This window comes from Tyto alba, unplaced genomic scaffold (assembly GCF_018691265.1).
Source record: "Tyto alba isolate M040663 unplaced genomic scaffold, T.alba_DEE_v4.0 Super-Scaffold_9, whole genome shotgun sequence".
Classification (NCBI taxonomy): Eukaryota; Metazoa; Chordata; class Aves; order Strigiformes; family Tytonidae; genus Tyto; species Tyto alba.
Window position 1 is genome coordinate 12715506 of NW_024881330.1, and position 14880 is coordinate 12730385.

Consider the following 14880-nt stretch of genomic DNA (forward strand, 5'->3'; position numbering starts at 1 on the left):
GTACCTAAGACAGGTTTGTCCAGCAAGGAAGAGGTTAGGTCCTTGGAACTCCTGTTTTCTTCTCCAGGCAAAATCCGTTGGCGCTCCCCACCCTTCATCTCTCTGTAGTGTCTTCGTATGACTGATGGAGACAATTTCTCAACAGATACCCAAGAAAGGTCAGGAAGTTTTCATTCCCGGGAACTGGAAGACAAGCTGTGGTGGAGATAGCTGGAGTTCTCTTAAAGGAGAACTAATCTGTGTGTCAAGCTCGATTGCTCTCTTCCAATGAATCCTGTAATCTGAGATGGGATGCACCTGTGAGACGCAGGACTCCATTTTAACAGTTTTACTCATGAATATCCAACCGTCGTAGCCATGCTAATAGCTGCTGAGATCATTTGGTTTTCATTTTCATGTATCTTGTAAGGCTCTGGTTTCCCACTTGCAAGTAGAACTTGTGCCCTGTTGGATGAGATTAGTGTGTGGACTATGAGCGTGCTTTTGTTCAACTCACGAAGGCTCCCAAGAAGAGGTTTATGCTGGTCTTGGTCAGCTACAGGGGAATAGACAGCATGCAATGCAGCATACTGGTTACCCCCGGCACATCAATCTACAAAAATGTTTTTGATAAAAAGGAACTAGCAAATTGAGGGGGTTTTATTGAACCAGTGCTTGTCATGATGTGTACATGATGCTTGAGATACAGTACTAGGACCTCAAACAGACATTAGCATCTCTCCAAATCGTAGTCTGGGCTGTACTAAATCAGTTGCACTGAGCTTAGCCTGAGAAGTATAAGTAAATAAATAAAAGTCTGCCATCTTGTGATAGAATTTAGTGACCTCTTTTTCATTCTCTCGAAACATATGTTTCTTTATAACACACCATTTTTTCATCTGAAATATAAGCGCCTACAAAAATAAGATATGTAAAAATGTCAGCAGGAGAATGACCTTTTTGAAACTTCTAAATAACCATTCTAACTTTAAATCTATTTTTCTGAAAATATAGGTCTAAGTTTAAATGCTGGCTCCAGGCAAACTGTTTGAATTGTTCAGCTATCTAAAAATACACTTAAAAGCTATATATGAAGAGACAAGAAGCTGATGTAGAAGCAAAGGAAGAGACAGAATGTCATGGCCTTCAGGAAGCTGTAGCACAAAGACTTCACAGATGTTCCTTTCAAAGAATCCCTCGTGTCCCTGCTCTTAGTGCAGATATTCATGGGGAAGGAGCGTGCCGTATTCTTCCATGGAAGTTACATAAAGAGAAGTAAGCTAAAAATAAAACTTTATGACCAGGAGACCTAGAAGCAATGAAGACCAGAAGGATACAAAATATTAGAATTAGAGAAGGTATTTTGCTTTAGACAGTCTTTCTAGTAAGCAAGTAGGGGCAAAAAAACCCAGTGCTGTTTCACATAGCTGCTAAACACAGAAGACCTCACAAGCTCCTTGGATTTTTCCTTGCAAACATGAGATAGCAGACAGAAGCAAGACTTGTTTTCTTGGGTGCTGGGTCTGCCAGATCGGGAACTGAGGAAGATAAAAGCAGGAGATTGCAACAATAACTGAAGGGACAAGGCTGATGAAATGGGCGCTTGAATTTTGTTCTCTGAGGCAAAGAAGATTTTGCAAAGCAGATCACCTGATTCCTTGCTCCGTGCAATCTCTTTTCATTCAGTCACCGGAGGATGGAAATAGTTTGTGTTTCTTTATAAATGGCTTTGAAAGATTTCTGATCTGCCTTTAATTGGGTTACCATCCTGTCTTTCCCTGCTGTTCTGCATGAAATGTTGCTTTGTGACATACGTTTCCTCTTCCTTTCTGTACAAAAGAAAAAGATGAAGATCAAGTTATTTCTGAATAACAATGTCTAGACTCTGTCACTGGACTCCATCCAAAAATGTTTAAACAGGTCATAGCTTAGGCTGGTGTAAACTGGCACAGCTGCAATAGCTTTGTTCTAGTTATGCTGACTGAGGCAGGTGAGGATGTAGCACATGTTGCCTTACGTCTTTCTTGGTCCCTGTGCTCAGACAAAGACTTTTCTGAGCTTTACTCAGGGTTATTCATTTTGGGGTAAACCGAGTGATGGTTTATTGTGAGAAATAAGTGCGTGACCCAGTGTCTAGACTACTGCTTGCACTTAATCTTCTGCTTTCCATGTAGGCATTGTTTGTTTTTGTACTATCTTTAACGTTTTACTCCTGTTCCTACCTGTGTGTTGGATGCCTGCTCATCTGTATGTGTGCATTAAGGAATTCATGTAGGTGTGGCTCAGGATTGCAGAGAGATTGCTGCAAGTGCACTGTATTTTTCTTCGTGCCTTCTCTTTTCTTCCTTCTTCCTCCTCTCACCATCCTCAACAACCTTTGGTTTGGTGACAACGGCATCAACAAGGAGTTATGAATCATCTAATCTGGGAAGAAATACTTCAATTGCTTTTCATTATCACCTGTTCTGTCATCACTAAATAAAATAAACAAAATACTGTCAAGATTTACCTCCACACTCTTGTAAACAATCTGGTCTTGCTGTTTGTCTGCTGTTGAAATAATGAGGCATACATCAGGCTGTAGAGAGATGGGCCCAACCCCTTTGCCCAGAGTTTTACAATGACTCCTCTCATCTTAATACATGTTCATTGCCGGCATCGTACAGGTCTCAGCATGCAGTGCCTCATCACCGCCTTACTAACTCCGCTTCAGTCAGAGGAAAAAATCCTTTCCTTGTTAGCTTTGGAAAGATTTGGGTTCTGTTTGAGTGCACTTCATATTAAAACAAACAAAAAAAAATGAAGGGGGTGAGACAAAATTGTTGCTGACACAGAGCTAAAAATGAGTGTGTTATCTCAAGATACCTAAAGGCACTCTGCTCAGAAAGACACAAAATGCAGATTTCTTAATCTTGATTTTGTTCCAGATGATGGCCCTGGTTAAGCAACTGAATACATTTTAACTCTGCAAACTGCTGAAAATGCAGGAAATGAAGAAGAAAACCAGCACAGGCCGGCAGTTGCCTTGTTCATGGGGTATGAGGTGGGAAAGACCCACCCGTGGCCTTACTGCTTGGGAACTAAAAGTGTAATGCTGCCGCGTGGCCCGTGCATCCTGGGTGGGGGCCGTGGAAGTGGCCCGTGTTGTCCATCTGGCAGCGGTGTGCTGCTGCTGGTCAGCACAGATGTGAGGCAGAGAGAGAGATGACCAGCTCACCGTTGCCTGGGCAGCTTTAGTTATCCAGGTTTCTCTCTCTTTTTAATGTCTAATTTAGCAAAACAGCTTCTGAGGGCCAAGACACCCCCAGAAAAGCTTGCCTCTATATTAATGGCTTTAGGGGTTTGGCCATTTGACTGCTTAACTCTTTTAATGGAAGGAGAAATGTTGTTTGGAGAGTCAGCAATCATTTAGACGGTTTGAGTTAATACTTCTGATCACAGATGAGCCTTGTGCAGGCAGGGAAATGATGGACCCCCCACTCTGTGCTTCTGTATAGCCTAATAGATAATGTGATGGAACTTGAGGGTGGCTTTTTTAAATGTCTATAAATGATAATGCCTGGAAAGAGGAATCTGAGACATAGTCTGTAGTTTAGCTGCTGATGCTTTTACAGCAAGGTATAAAAAAAGATTTTGAGTCCACTTGCTTCCCCATCAACCACCACCATTTCCAGATCATCCTCTTCTTGTCAAAGCACTAACCTTTAGAAGGTATTTGATCGCAGGCCGTGTTCCTGACTTGGCTTTTCTCTCTCTGCTGTATCTCAGGAGACCTTTCTCTTCCCTGGTGCCACCACGCAGTGTGTATGGGAGGCCCAAACCTGCACCTCAGTGTGCATCACCCTCTTTGAACTTCATACCCTTGCTGCAGCTGGGCCTGCCCAGCCTTGCTGCTGCCAGCCTACTCACCTTGCCTTTGTCCCAGTCCTCCCCTCCCCTATCTCTGAGCTGCCCTCTCCTGTCACGCATACGCCCACTCAGGCACGCTGGCTGCCTCAGTCCGTATTTTATAGTCAGGAGGTTGAGACTTGGGTTTCCTTTCCTGCCTCACAAAGGGGACAGGAAAAAAGGATTGCACAGGACTTCCCAGTGACATGGGAGAAGCAGGAAGAAGTGCCTGGACCTTCTCCAGAGGGCAGAAGCCCTCTGCATTTTCTCTTTCAGGGTAGGGCAAATCATGTGGCTCCGGCTCAGTGGCTCCTTTGAGCCCACCAGCCTGCAGAGAGACAGGAAAAAAACAAAACAAAACAAAACATTTGAATTGCTCTGCTTGCCCCTGCAGGCTATAATTTTTCATGACGGTACAGCTCACTTTTATCTACAGAGCACCCCCTTATCTTCTGGTATTAAAGGACCAGGGAGCATTTTGCTCTAGCTGGGAAAAAAATCGAGTACCTGAGGGCACCTGTGGCATAATTCAAGCCATGGCTCCTGTCAAATTTTTTACAGAATAACTTTGTTGCTTGTAAGTTGTTCATGAGTAGATTCCATGTTTCTACACTTTGGTTTTTGGGGGTGTTTTTACATTTTGATTAAATATTTTCTACCAATTCGCTCATTGATGTTTGTGAAGAATTGATTACAAACATTTAGCAATCAACATTCAAGCTGTTCCTATTGAATATATAGAACTACGCTAGACTTAAATTTCACCTAGTCATGACTAGAGACACTTAATTTGAGTCTTTATTTATTCAGGCTGTTCATGTGCCCTCAAAAGTTAAGTGAACTTTAAAATCAATAGTTGAAAATCAATGTTAATCAATGTTAAAATCAGTGGTTGAAAATAGAGGCATGAAGTCACCTGGAAGCCCAGGTCAGTGCTCCTGTTAATTCCCAGAGACATGGATAGGAAGTCAAATACACTCAAATCTAGGTCTCATGTACTTGGGCAGCAGTGCAATTTGGGGAAGAGGAGGAAGATTCTTCTCTTTAGCCTAATGGTAACCTGAGAGGGTACGAGCCCAGAGCTCCCACTTTCTTGAAGAGCATCTTAACTATTCCCATGTATACACCAAGAACGCCGTTCTTCAGGTGTTTGCTTTGGCAGGGTCCAGACTTTTGGTTTTATAGTACTCTGCAATATATGCAGAAAATTTTATATAGACATTCCCAACAAACAAATCCATGTGGAAGAATATCCATAACATGCAAAAACATCTCCTGGTGGGGATATTGGGTGTTAAAAGTGTGGTCAGAAATGCCAGCATTTATTCTAAGACAGTTTCAGATAAGTTTCTACATGGTCTACATAGGTCAAGTGATGAGCTTCAAAGTGGTGTACTAAATTATTGGACCATGTTTGTAGTTGAAGACCAACTGCTGGATTTACTTTGGAAAACAGAGCTCTTTCTCATGTTTTAAATTTTTTTCTATTACATATGCAGACATTTCTTCACAGTATTTTGTTCCTAATTTAAGATTATGTTTGTAACCAGGAATTAGCATGAATGCTCTAGGTGGTCACACACTTAAAGACTGAGGACAATACCTGATTTGCATGCATGGTAGGTGTTTATGTGCTTACACTGACTTATGGAAATGTGCTTAACATGGAAAAGTTCTCTATGGAGAAAGACAGTTACCGCAGGGTAGTCAGTATTGTAAAGAGTGGAGGTGAAGCAGGTCTCACAACTGCTTTTTTTTTCCTCTCCCAGAACTGGAAAGAGATCACTCCCTATCTAAATGCAAAGCAATTGTAAAAGCACTGTGTGCTCTGTTTCCCTCCCGGCTCTTGCAAGAGCCCTCCCTCCCTGGTTGCTCTCCAGTTCTTTCTACGCTTTGTGCAGCTCCTGGCATAATGGGATGTGGGTTTGTAGTCAATACTGCAGGTCAATATGACACTATGTATGCACCAAAGATGTATCTTCTCATCATCCTGGAACAGGAATAGCTTCTTACTGCACTGACACGCTGTATATGTGTTGAAGAAATAGAGAGAATATCTGGGGAATAATTCTGTTGGGTGTTAGATGTTGGATGTTTTATAGCAAAGTCTATAAATTATTGCCAAAAAAAAAAAAAAAAAGCTAGTTGGCTGAACTGACTGCTATATTCTCAGCATTTTTATACATTTTATAGAGAGTTCTACATGATAGGTTCAAACTGTAATTCTATTTGCTTCAGTTACTTAAGCTTCATTTCTCCCTGTCCTTTCTCAGCAAAGTAATTGCCTCAACCCCCTTCCCACACACACAGAAAATGTGGGTTTATAGACACTGTCCATTGCTAGCTGAAAGCCAGGGTATGAAGCAGCAGTGCTTGGTGGGATTTTTGAAAGGTAACTAACACCTAATTGCCATGGAAATCAACAGGATTTAAACAACTGAAAAATCTCTCCCTAAGATCTCCCTACCTTTGCAGTGAGTTCAATGCTTCCTCAAACCTGGCCCGTCACCTCTGCGCAGTGCCATCATGTTCTTCTGTAAGGGAATTGCCAGGTGTGGCACAAGGTGGGCTGCTGGCCTCATCAGAAGAGCGCCGCAGCAACAGGGAGCTGCACTGTCACATCTGCACTAGATTGTCTTATTTCCAAGCTTCCTCTTCAGAGACATGGATGGGATGAAAGGCATTGCAACCTCTCCCTGGAGCTTACTCCCTGATTGCAAGGATAAGGTTTCAGATTGCGAGGGAAGTGGGATGGTTTCTCTGGGGGGAAAATTGCAGTGTTTAAGATGCCTGCTACCCCTCTGCTCTCTGCAGGTTTGTGACTTCTTACAGTAGGAAGAGGAGGACCACATTCCCTCCAAGATAAGCCATCGAGGTGGGCAGCATGTAGGCGTAGGAGATGCAGGTGGAGGTGCAGTTTGGGTTGGTGCCCTTCAGAAGCCCTTCTAGGAGACCTCCCACTGCAGCAGGCAAAAGCTGGAAACAACCCATTAACCCCTTGCTTGTGTTTCCACTCCTGCCGGAGTGCAAATTCCTTTTGCCCTGACCCAGGGTAAACACACCTGGGTTCTCTTCTTGCCTTAGCATTGTATTTTGCCCCAGTGAATAACAGCAAAACAGAAGAGAGAGCTTTGTGGTTCAGGAAGCTGACAGTTATTAAAAGTAAATTTTACAAGAAGGCAAGACGGAGGGAGGGGAATTCTGAAGAATTCCTGATATGTATGGAATGTTTTTTTATATGGGAATAAAGCAGAGTTCAGAGTTTCTTCAATTACATGTTAGGAGTTTTGTTATTTGAAAATAATTGTTTGTAGTTGCTTTATTTTTCCTGAGCCAGGGCAATTTTGACTGACGTAACTGGAACAAACAGGCTTGCCTAAGTCTGCAGAGGTTTCCTGGTATGCTGGCCAGCTACAGGCTTTGTACTGATTTTTAACATAACTGTGAAATTCTCACCTGACATCTGTACTAGCACATCATGTCGTTTGCAGTAATGCTAACATAAGGCATTCCTGCAGAATGATCTCCAGCATGTCACTGTGGAAGGATGGCATGCAGCTGCCATGGGCTTCTGCTGGCCCACGGACACAGCAACAAGAAAAATAACACTTTTGATTTAGCAAAAAAACCCACAAAGGACAGGTCAGCTTCAGGTCTACTACAGATGGTTCAACTTAGATAAAATTTCTTTTATATCACTTTTGAATTTAATTCTACTCTCTTGTCATTTTCATATGGAAGCAGCGTGGGCAGATGCGAATGAATGAAAATAACAGCTCCATGTTTTTTTCCTGATTTTTTTTTAAATTATTATCTGGTTTTGTATTTATAACTAAGAAAAAACTTCTGTTCTTATATTCACTGCTTTTGGGTGACTCTAGGGTTTCAACTAAGAAAAACTCTTTGGAGGACAAAATGCAATATTCTAATGAAGATGAGTTAAATACTTGAAATGTTTGTTTGCATGTGAAAAAAAATCCTTTCTCTAAACTGGGTTTATGGAAACACACGATAAACCAACATCCTGCATGCTGGCAGTAAGAAAGGACATCTGTGCTTAAGATGTTCTTTGACTGTGGTGGCACTGATTCATTACAAATGATTGAGAGCTGCAGAAGATCTTCTAAGGAGGATGAGTTGTGGTGACAGAAATCTCCTGATATTGACCCTGGAGTGATCCCCTTGCAGGTAATATAAAAGTCTTTTGGGACAGCAATTTGCATTTACAAGACAAATTTACAAGAGCCTAGAAGGCTCTTTTTCAGATTCCATCTGATACTCTCTTATTTCTGCCTGGAATGATATTTAGCGCTGGTCACGTAATAATGGAGAGGGGAGAAGCTGCACAGTTATGCAGGACAGCCCCTGTGAAACAAATAAATTCATACAAAAAAAAACCATGCAAAAACCCAAATTCATACAGATTCCTGGGAAAGGGCCATTCTGGCCTAATAGATGCATGTAGCCACCACATATGTTACTGTAAAGGTGATTTGCAGGGTGTAACTGGCAGTAGATCTTTCTCAAGATGGCTGGGAATTTGGACAGGCAGAAAAATCCCTATAGATTTGGGGTAAACTTTTCAAAGCCAGCAAAGAACAGACACAAAAATAGAGTTCTTCAGCTGTATAATTACAAGGGGTGCTTTGGTCCTACTGATGTATTTCACAATGCCATATTAGGACAGCTGCTAAGTACTCAAAAAAATAGCACTTTGGAGTCCTTGTTCCATTTCATATTGATGAAATTAAGGTCTTGGCCCAGATTATCAAAAGTATTTGGGCATGCTGAATCCTACGGATACCTGTGATCAGGTAACTCAGCTGCAGCTGCGCTGGCGACTCAAGCTCAAGGGCTTCCTGTCACTTTTGAGAAAGCAGATTTGCACTTTTAAGAGTTTTATCCATTATTTATGGAAACAAAGAACCCTTTCAAAAGGGAAGCTTCTAATTCCTTAGCACAGGGCCAGCTGTGCCACCGTTCCCCGGGGTGAGGGCTGCTCTGGCTGCTCTGGGAGCAGCACTGAGCTCTGCTCCGCAGGACACTGGTGCCGAGGGCTCCTGCTGCATCTGACCTGCAGCAACCCTGAATGAGGGTCGGCCTTTGGCACTAGAGTAGCCCTGTTGGAGGAGATACCTGCCTGAGGTAACAACTGATGGTTTTGTTCCTCATTCCTGCTTATTTAGAAAGCAGGCAAATAATGATAAGCTTTAAAACAATTCCAAGAAGTTTGTATTCGCAACAAGCTGTGGGAACTCTGATTTAAATCCAATTTTTTTTTTTTTTTCACAGAACATATAGCTGTTTACACCAGGAAATTAATACACATATTGTCAACAACAGCCATCAGAATAATTCTTCAGGATTTGAAGGGGAGTTTGTAACTTCATCCAGTGACTGGACTCATTCCCTCTCCCTCCTGTGTAAATCTGAGAGATGAGGGACTCTGGAACTGCAAATGGGAGCTTTTCTTTACATTTGGAGCTTTAGGGCTTTTTGTTTAATTCTTCTCTATAAGCTTGGTATAAGCATGTTACTGGCCTTCATTAAAGAACAAATAAGCAGTATTACCTTGTGTGGTGCCAAAACTACAAAAATGATTGACACTAGTGGGAGTTTCCAGTGTCCGTGAGTTACTTAGAAATGGGAACCCCAATGTTTATGATTCAATGAATGATATTTTGTATTTTCTCTGATAGTACAAAATCCTTAAGTCCATACATTATTTTTAAGGGGTTGTAGCTCAGTTAAAATTCTTGTGGAATGATAGGACTGGATAACAACTTTGTGATCTGGACTCCTGCTGTGTAAGGAACATCTCACTTTTTTTCTTCGGTTCTCTTGGGATGTCCAATGACGTAGCTATTCCTTTCTTCTGAGAATAACATTCAGATTTTTTTTTTTTCAGATGGCCCAAAGCCTCATAATGCGTCTGTAAAAAATACAGAACTGCTTTGTACACAGTAGAAATAAGGTAGTCTGATTTTCCCCTTTATTTGGATCCCCATTTATTTGGCTCCTATAACTGGATTTCCAGTGTCAAAGAAGGGTTGAGTAGCTCCTGCATCCCACTGTCCTGTCATGTGTCCATCCATCCACCCATCCCCCCACCCATAGAGACATGTTCCCATGAAATATGTAGTAGGAACTTCACTAGTCTTGAGATAGATATTCCTCTGTAATCAACTAGAAGATTGGGAAGTTAGGAGGGTGTCAGAGCTTCATGTGAAAGAGCAGTGGGAGTGTGTGTATCCTAGCCTAGGGAGAGGTGATGAGCCTGCTGAGAGCTTATGGGTCAAGATTAAAGGACAGACCAATGTGAGCAGCAGTGGTGGGTGTCTGCTACAGATCACCTGCCTGGGAAGAAGCAGACAACTGGAAGAAGCCTCATGTTTGCAGGTCCTGGTTCTTGAACCACCCTGATATCTGCTGGAAGGACAATACAGCAGGAGACAAGCAATCAAGGCTCTTTCTGGAGTGACTTGATGATAACCCACTTCCTGACACAGGTGGTGGAGGAGCCAGCAAAAAGATGTGCTCTGCTCTACCTGACACCAACAAGTAAGAACTGGTCAGCAGTATGAAAGTCAGGGATAGCCTTGTTTGCAGTAATGATGAGAATGGGGCAGGGAAACTGGTGACAAAGGACACGGAAAAGGTCAAAGTGCTTAGTGCCTTCTTTCCCTTGTTTTATACTGGTAAGATTTTATAAAGGAATCCCAGGTTCCTGAAACCAATGAGAAAGTCTGGAGCAAGGAAGACTTGCCCTTGATGGATGAGGATTATTTTAAGGAACGTTTAGCCAGACTAGACAGATACAAGGCATGGAGCCTGATGGGTTGCACTCATGAGTGCTGAGGGAGATGGCCAATGTCACTGTGAGGCCACTCTCAATTACCTGTAAAAGGTTGTGGTAACTGGGGGAAATTCCTGAGACCTGGTAGAAAATAAACATTACTGTTGTCTTCAAGATGGGCAAGAAGGAGAATCTAAGGAACTACAGGCTGGTCAGTCTCACTACGATCCCTGGGAAAGTGATGGAGCAAATGATCCCAAGTAATTGGGAGTAGTCAGCATGAATTTGCAAAAGTCAAATCACGCTTGACCAACCCAATAGCTTTCTACAATGACATGACTGGCTCAGTGGATGAGGGGAGAGCAGTGGATGTTTTATATTGTGACTTTAGCAGGCCTCTCAACATTGTCTCCCATAACATCCTCAAGGCAAAATGTTGAAGTACAGACAAGATAAGTTGAAAACTGTCTGAACTGCTGGGATCAGAGGGTTGTGATCAGCAGCTCAAAACCCAGCTGGAGGCCAGTCACCATTGAGGTACACTGTGGGGTTGATATTGGGGCCAGTACTGTATAATCTTTTAATTAGTGAACTGAATAATGGGGCCAAATGTACCCTCAGATTGTTCACAGATGATGAAAAACTGGAAGGAGTGACACATGAGCCAGCAATGTGCCCTTGTGGCAAAGGTGGCCAACAGCCTCCTGGGCTGCATTAGGCAAAGCATTGCCAGCAAGTCAAGGGAGATGATCCTTCCCCTCTGCTCAGCCCACCTGAGACAGATCTGGAGTGCTGTGTCCAGTGCTGGGCTCCTCTGTACAAGAGAGACATGGACATACTGGAATGAGTCCAGCAAAAAGGCCACAAAGATAATTAAGGGTTGTACAAACATAGGCTGAGAGAGCTGAAATTATTCAGCCTGGAGAAGAGGAGGCTGCAGGGGACCATATCAATGTGTATAAATACCTAATTGGAGGGAAGGGGGAGAGCAGGTGAAATGGGCCAGACACTTTTCAGTGGTGGTGCACAGTGACACCACCAGAGAGGCAATGGGCATAAGCAGAAAAATAGGAAATTCTGTGTGAACATAAGAAATCATTTTTTTACTGTCCATTGGTCAAACACTTGAGCAGGTTGCCCAGTGAGGTTGTGGAGTCTCCATCCTCAGAAATACTAAAAACCTGCCTGGATGCAGCCCTGAGCAAGCAGTTCTAATTGCCCCTGCTTTGACCAGGGACTAGACCAGATGGTCCCCGAAGATGCCTTCCAAGTTCAACTGTTCCATGATTTTGTGGGGTGGGCACATCTACACATATATACATGTGAACACGCAGATAGATTGACTGCATAAACTTCTCAGAAAAAACAGGCTGCCGAGCATTTTTTTAATCAGTCTATGTGTAGATTTAGGTCTTCTGTGCAATCCAGGCCACAGACCTTTTAGCATATAATACCTAGAATTGTAGTCAATGGATTCTGGTGGAAGTTCTTCAAAACTAGTAGGAAGTGCACATTAAATGCAACACCTTGTATGTCAGATAATCAAGTCAGTCCAGATTTGTGTTGCCTTACAGTGTTCCTCACCAAGTTCTGGTGTTCTAACTCTGTGGGATCTTGGGCCATGCATTCTATCTAGCCTGTGTTTATTCATTATAGGGAACCGCACTTCCATTTGAGACCACTCAGAACTGGCAGACAAATAGTGGGAAGAACCTTCCTGCTTAATGTCTATTCAGTGTTATAATTTTAAAAAGCCCAACAACTTCCACTTTTTGTTCCTTCTTCTGTTGACTAGGCATCAGCATCTTGCTTTCTTCCATTGCTTCTTTTCTCCTCTGACAGTGTTTAAGCTCTTTTGAACAACAGCTCATGGAAGGGGATGGGTGGACGGATTGTCTACTAAAACAGATAAGTCATTTATTGTGCAATAAATAATTCAGCACAAATAATAAAGTCTAGCTAATCTGTTACTTTGAATGTCTTTAAATCTACACATTCTATATTTTATTTTCCAATCAGCTGCAAAGATGGTGTAGAAAACAAGCAGAACAAGATCAAAGGCTGCGCATTATTTCACTGTGTAAATCTATAGTGGACATACGATGGAAAACTATTTCTCCTCTTCAGTCCATCATGTCATTTTATGTCAAGGATAGTAAATGAAGGCTCCTTCTTACTGTTGCTGAGTAAAAGATTTAACAGGGAACCCTCAAGCTGAGGACAAAGCAGAACTGGCACTGGGATTGCCTATTCTGGGGAAGTACTCTTGCACTCCATCACCTGCCAGGGTCTGCAGTCAAACTCCAGGAGGAGCCTGGATCTTGAATTCACTTTTATTTTGGGCCTGTTAGTGCAGCTGAGTCAGATAAGCTTGAACTGTCAGGGGAAACATGGATGTTATAATTGTTTTCTTGAGGAGTTCCTATGACTCACTCAGTTATTATCTGTATTATGCTGGTTAGGGTCTGAGTCAAGGAAACATTTGGCCCTGAGCTTTGTTCACTCCTATTCAGAATGGCATTTTAGAGCTTTGTGCACTTAAGCATATTCCTGGAGCACGGTGTTTTGTTGAGGTAATGTCTGTAGCTGTCCCACTGGAGTTAATGGAGAAAGATCCTGTTGACTCTTGGAGGCTTGAATTCAACTTTGTCTTCAGTAACTGTTGACAATGCTGAAAAAAAAAGCAGGGATCCCCTAACAGGTATCACCCATAGGGTGTATCCCTGGAAAGAGGCGGAGTGAATTAAGCCACCTCTGCTATTTTTGCTCGGATTGTCCTGGAGCTGCAGAGGTTGAAACCATTTGAATGTTTCAGGGGACCAACACCAAAGAATCAATGACATTTCAGACAGTTGTGAAGGAGGTAAAATTTTCTTTCCCTCTACTCTCTAGCTGAAAGCAAACTAATAGCTCAGCAGGCGGGGCAACTTTTTACCACAAGGAAGACTGAGAAGATAAGACTGGAAGAGATGAGATCCCCAGTGCAGGTAATTTCTTGACCCCTTCTGTTTCCCTCTACCTTGTACCTGCCAGAGCACAACAGAGCAAGCACTTTGCTGGGGAAAGGGAAGACTCCCTGGGCTGGCGGGAGAGGACTACTGCCGTGATAAGGAGCCCACACAGGTAGCATTGTCCCAGCTCTGGACGAGGGCACAGTGGGGGGAGAGAGGCTCAGCAAGGCCACCCAACACAGACCTGCAGTAATGTTGCTGCATCTAGAGCTGTATTATTACCAGCAGAGCTTCCCACCAGCTCCTGGTGTCACTTCTGCAGTCCTAGGACCCACCTAAGGGGTGGCAGTGCCAGCCACCAGGCTCTTTCCAGAAACACTGTCCCTGCCACCAGGCTGCCCAGTTTCTAGGAAAGTGGCTTTACAGATGGTCCACAGCAGTCCTGCCCTACCTGGGAACAAGGCTTTTAAACACCCCCAAAACCATGCTGGACTTTCTACACCGTATGAAGTTGTGTAGTGAGTTCACCATCTCGCCTGCATGGGTATCGTTGCTTAAACCAAGAAACCCAGTTAGTAACACACAGCCAGGACCAGCCGTGGTAACAGTGGCTGTACAGTGACCTACTTTTACCGCAGCTTATGTCGCCTTTCTTGCTGTTTTATGCTTGAATGGCAGAATTTGCAACAAAAGGTCAATTTATGGCAGCCTTTTATTGCAAGGTTCTTTTGCTATAGTCCAAAGTTATGACAAAATGCTCCACCGAGTACAATGAGGACTGCAAAAGTCAGCCCCAGTTTTTATGTAAAGGCTTTAAGCTTTATCTGTTTTAAACAGCTTTTAGTGCTAAGCTAATTTTTTTTTGTTTGCTTGCTTATGAAGAGGGCTTTATTACTTGCATGGAGAGCAATAGAAAAACATGTCTGAATATGAATAGAAAGACTCAGCAATGGGTGGTTTAAGTAAAAACATAAAAAATACTTCCACAGCTCAGCAAACCACCCCCCTGAATGGAGAGAGAAAAGTCTAAACCACAGAAGCCCAGAAAAGTGAAAACTGCATAGCAAAAATGAAATGGGAACCTGGTCTCTGCTAATGGAAGGCACAAAATAAATCTGATGTGACCCAATCATGCAGGGTCATAAACAAGCTGAGACAAATGCAGGAAGAAGGACACTGTGACAATAGTTAGCCCAGAGGGCTGAGACACATGGCTGAGTTCTTACATGTCAGCTGTGCTGCAATAGCTGACTGATTCATACACTT